Here is a 6,000-nt window from a genome sequence, read left to right as displayed (position 1 = left end):
GACTATGCTCATCACCACCCTTCTACAAATGTTCCTTTTACTCACTTGCTTCTCAAGCAAGACTCTGGGCTCTTACTTGGAAGGACTAAGTAGTTTTTGTCGTTGTATCTCCAGAGTATGATATAGTATTTCAGAGTAAATGGAAACCAAACAGTACATACTGATATATGTGTATATAAAAAGTAAAGTGTGGCAACAAAGATTCATCTTAATTTCTGCTTCTTTTGTGAAGCAGGTTGACATCAGGAATCCACAAACTTCACATTCCTTCACATGTTAGGCCACGTCTGTATGTCTAATTGCATTGAAGCAAGTAACTAGATAAACTTGAGTATCAAGTGTTCTAAGTTCCAAATTGTATTATACATAAAGTCATCATCTATGGTTCTTGCTAAGATGCACATCTCTCCCACCCCACATAAAGATGATCATGCAGTGAGTTTGTGAAACAACAGTCATTGCAAAAACAAAACACTGAGGAAGATCTTACGCTATCTGTGGTATTCTATATTCCTGTGATGAAAATATCTAACCTTCAACATCTAGTACTTGGATAAATGAAAATTCATTATTGTTCTATTCATTTGTAAAGCATTTTTTTCAAACTACCCCCTTATTGCAATTACAATGTTATTTGCCAACATGATGGAAAAATCACCAACTTTTTTTTTAGTATTGATTTGTTGTTTCTCTTATTCATCCTATTTCTTACCAATGTAGTTACTTTGAAGTGATTAGACTAAACTGTGCATATAAAGAGAATCATTATTAGTTAATTCACATTTATATTATATAAATAAGCTTTTACTGCTGGTGTTTAAATATAATCTTCCCATTTATTTCATATATACAGAAAGGATAATGTATAGTAGGAGGTGAAGAAGAATGTTAGCCAACTTCTCTCTCTTTCTCTCTCTCTCTCTCTCTCTCCCTCCCTGTCTCTCTGTCTTCCTCTGATTTCTGTGATTTCAAATTATTCAAGCTGTTCGGGTTATTAAACAGTGAATCCAGCTGACTTGAAAATACAGAAATATGCCATGCAGACTCTTAAAGAAAGCTCCTTAAGAGCTCCTATTATCTACTGAAGAACTAATGCACTTGCTTAATTGTGCCTGCTGGGTGATCAGGCACTACTGGCTGAGGAATTCAGACCCACACAGAAATGTGAGGCTGTGAAAAGGACATTTGCTCAGCAAGAAAGGTTGCAGAAGTCCTTTGACAAATGAGACAAAGCAAGTCAAGTAATAATAGAAAGGCTTTTTGAACATTTTCAGTAATTTGGTTATAACTAACTCTAGAGTGCATTAGCAAGAGATTCTTAATCAGACCCTACTTTTCCATCAGAAGGACTAATTACAGTGTGTCTTTTATTGGTAGATTTATTTTTCTTCCATAAAAATGCTTAGCAAATCTAAACTAATTTGTTTGAATTTCCTTTTGTCCATATCTGTTTTCTGAGCAAGCCTAATGCTGTCACATGAGCGACTGCACACACAGAGGGCACTGTTCGCTAAATAATCCCTATTCTGCTGGCAAACGATGAACCCAAATCCACATTAACGTGAAATCAACTCCCATCCCTCAAATGTAATGTCTGTTGTAAAATCTTGTTTTTACAAGTCTGGTTGAATTCCACTATCTTAATTCTTTTATAAAAATGACTTTCAATCTCAGTGATGTATTTTCCTCTTGCTGAATGCATCTTGTTAGGCCAGTGATCGGCTTTAAAGGACATCTAAATTATGAGCTTCCAGGGGGTGGTGATGGGAAGAGGTGTTGTCTCATGCCTGAGTGACTAAGATCACAGTTAATCCAATATAATATTTTCTTTGAGATAGTTCCTCCTATGAGGCATAGGAACCCCTGCCTTGCAGGTATGATTTTCAAGATATTATTTGCAGAAAAAAATTACAAGCTGTTTCCGTTCTTGTCTCGTTTGTTTTTCTTGTCTTTTTCAACAAAGCAGTATCAATAGTTTCCTATTTGCATGTGCATCATCAATGAAACGTCTAGAATTCACAAACATGAAAACAAAGACTATGAGTATAATAATATGTTAAGCAAAAGTATGCTATGAATTTGGGTGAAATAATAATACCTGCATCAATTTATCATTTTCATTATGTTTTATTAACTATAAATTTGATAAATTTTTAGAAAACCACAAATTATGTTTACCCTACCCCACTATATTCTTCCTGTGATGGCTATTTCAGAATTATTGCCTTATTTTCTTTCATCCCTGACATTGCGATCAATCTTTTCATGATTTAGTAGACAGATATTTACTTTTATTCCATGTTTTGCCATTGACAATGTATTACAGACATTTCTGTATTCACCTTATTGTGCTCCTATTGTATGCCAGCCTTTAACTACACATTGAACTCTTGGAACACAGCTATAGAGCTCATTGTCTCAATGTTTTTAAAGGAACACTGAAGAATTCAACATCTTTCAGCTGGCTGTGCATGGAGATGAATGTATACATTCGCTTGTACTTGCACTTGGAGACACTCAATTAGTAATTCAGTAAGCTTGTTTTGAGCACCTGGTTTAAATACTGAGGATACAGTAGTAACCAAATAGATGACATATTTTTCCTCTGTCAAACCTGCATTCTAGTGGGCCAGAGTCTATAAAATATCTAAGAATTATCAAGTTATATAAACTTCAAACAAATAGCATTAATTAAAAATGGTACAAAAGAAAAACATGGATTTCACAAGGAGCCAGAAATTAAAAAAAAAAAGTAAATATAATTTAATCAAATCTATTGTTATAGGGCTTCAGGGAGAATTAAATAAAATTACACATTATAAGACTTGCAGATTGCCTAATATATAATAAATGTTTAATATGATTATGGTAGTGGATTTTGTAGTCATGTGTGTATGTATATAGAGTATTATATATAAATATATAAATATATAATATAAATATATAAATATAATACATAATAATACATAAACATGTAATATATAATACATGTAAACATGTAATATATAATACAATAATATATTATATATATTATTTTTATTAGCATGTATAGATATCACATTTAGCTCCAGGTTTTCAAGTAGTTAATACATTGAGATACATCTAGTAATATCAAATGCTATTGATTTATTTGAGAGAGAGAGATACAGAGAGAGAGAGCTTCCAACCACTGGCTTACTACCAAATGTTTGTAATATTTGGGACCAGGCTGGGCTTAAGCCAGGAGCTGGAAACTTAACCCAGGTCTCCCAGGGAGTTTCAGGAACCCAATTATTTGAGCCATCACCATGGCCTCTCCTGGTCTACATTAACAAGAAGTTGTAGTCGGGAGCCAGAACTGGGTATTGAAACCAGGCACTCTGATTTGTGATGCAGGTGTTGTAAGTGGCATGTTACTGACAAAGTGAAGTGGCCATCCTACACATGTAAAAAATGCCAGTGTTGGGGCTAGTGCTGTGGCATAGCTGGTTGAAGCCTTGGCCTGAGGTGCTGGTATCTCCTATGGGCACGGGTTCCAGTTCTGGCTGCTCTACTTCTGATCCAGCTCTCTGCTATGGCCTGGGAAAGCAGTGGAGGATGGCCCAAGCCCTTGGGTCCCTGCACCCACATGGGAAACCTGGAGGAAGCTCCTGGCTCCTGGCTCCTGGCTCCTGGCTCCTGGCTTCGGATTGGCATAGCTCCAGCCATTGTGGCCATCTGGGGTGTGAACCAGCAGATGGAAGACTTTTCTCTCTGTCTCGACCTCTCACTGTAACTACATCTTCCAAATAAATAAAATAAATTTTTTAAAAAATAAAATAAAATAAAATGCCAGTGTTCCTGAAAAGTACAAAAAGTATTTTCGATCCTGACTACAGGGAAAGAAAAAAAGCCAATTACTGATTAAAACATGATAGCATTCTTACATTAGAGGCCATCTGACTCTGTGTTTTTCACAGTACCCCTAAAAAATAAGGAAAGGAATCAAGTCACTCTAGCCACCAGAAGTAATACATTAAAATGAGTTCTTTTACTCAGCTTCTAAGGTTTTTAAGAAGTAGAGTTAATATTTTAAAGAGTATGGGCTAGGCCAGCGCCGCGTCTCACTAGGCTAACCCTCTGCCTGCAGCACCGGCACCCCAGGTTCTAGTCCTGGGGCGCCGGTTCTGTCTTGGTTGCTCCTCTTCCGGTCCAGCTCTCCGCTGTGGCCCGGGAGAGCAGTGGAGGATGGTCCAGGTGCTTGGGCCCTGCACCCGCATGGGAGACCAGGAGGAAGCACCTGGCTCCTGGCTTCGGATTGGCGCAGTGCTGTCCATGGCAGCCATTTGGGGAGTGAACCAATCTCTCTCTTTCTCTCTCTCTCTCTCTCTAACTCTGCCTGTCCAAAAAAAAAAAAAAAAAAAAAAAAAAAAAAAAAAAAAAAAAAGAGTATGGGCTAAATAATATATAAACATAAACAAGTAACAAGTAAATATAAATGAATGCATAAGAACCCAAGATCATAGAATAAAAATTCCTGGATTTCTGTTCTTTTTTGGTCTAAATTTTAAAAACAAATATTCAAGAGGCAGAGACAGATAGAACTCCCATTTACTGAGTTACTCCCCAAATGCCCACTGTGGCCGGGAAGAGAAGAGGTTGAAGCTGGGATATGGGAAATCAGACTGGTTCTCTCACGTGTAGCAGGAACCCAACCACTTGAAATGTCATAGCTGTGTCCCAGGGATGCCAATATGTGTTGTGTGCATCTTAACTGTTAGACTAAACACCTATCTCAGGATTGCCATTCCTTTTGCTGCCAGTTGAGGAGAGATTCCGTGATTTAATAGATCATTTAGCTAGGGACAACAAAGAAAGGAGGGTAGGAGGGGGACTGGGGGAGGGAAAGAGGGAGGGAAAAAAGTATGGTTCTCTTCATAAAAGTGCACCTATGAAATCTGTTCTCTTTATATTAATAAAAATGTAACAAAAGAGCTGCTATTCAAACATCTCTATAACTAAAATATCTTTAGATACAACTAAGATAAGAAGGCTAAAATGTCATTTTAATTTTGTAACAGGTAAATAATAAGGTTTAGGTTTCAACCCAAGTCTGTCTGATGCCCAAATTGCCTCTTTGCCTACTAAACCAATATATAAATATCTATGTTAGGATTTAAATGTCACGCAAGGCTTTACTGTGTTCAACAATTATTTTAGCATACATTTTGGGTGTGTGTTTTTTTCAGAGCATGATTTCTTTTTTTTATTTGTTTGTTTTTTAAAGATTTATTTATTTGAAAGGCAGAGTTATAGAGAGGCAGAGAGAGAGATTGAGAGAGAGAGAAGTCTTCCGTCTGCTGGTTCACTCCCCAGCTGGCTGCAATGGCTGGAGCTGGGCCAAGATCAAAGCCAGGAGCTTCTTCCAGGTCTCCTGCCTTTTGATTTTCCCTGAAGACTTTGTATATACTACTCCACAAGTGCATGAACCAATGCCGTAAGCTGAAACTCACTCTCTCTCTCTCTCTCTCTTTCAATACATGTACATATCTTGTTCATTCTGGAGAATCTCAACTACTAAGATACAAAACATAATTTGAAGATGAGTCCAAATAATCAGGGCTTCTGGAATCTAGAGAATGTATAATATCTTGGACAAATTGGTGCATTGGTTGTCCAAAAATATGAATATAAATAAAATATAATTTTATCTATAAATAGATAAAATAATCACATCACTGAGTATCATACATTTCAAAAGAAGTGAGTTCAGAGTATACTACTAAAAGAATGAAAAGATAAGTGAGTGAATTAATGAAAAATGAACTCTTACTGTTCTATCAACTTTGGCCAATAGGAAAAAGTAAATATGCACTAGTTATACTATATTAAATATAGAGTTGTTCTTTCTTAGTGCTGAGAAAATAAAAAGAAGAAAAGATAAGGAGGGACATGAAAATATGCCATATAAAGGTTTTATTTGATAAAAATCTAAAAAACCTAAAACAGCCAAGTCTGATCTTGGGTGATAAAATAAGGAAA

Source organism: Oryctolagus cuniculus, chromosome 2 (assembly GCF_051225735.1).
Source record: "Oryctolagus cuniculus isolate XC-2025 breed Fujian yellow rabbit chromosome 2, ASM5122573v1, whole genome shotgun sequence".
In the NCBI taxonomy this organism is placed as follows: domain Eukaryota; kingdom Metazoa; phylum Chordata; class Mammalia; order Lagomorpha; family Leporidae; genus Oryctolagus; species Oryctolagus cuniculus.
The sequence above is the reverse complement of the archived record's forward strand: the minus strand, read 5'-3'. Positions refer to the sequence as shown.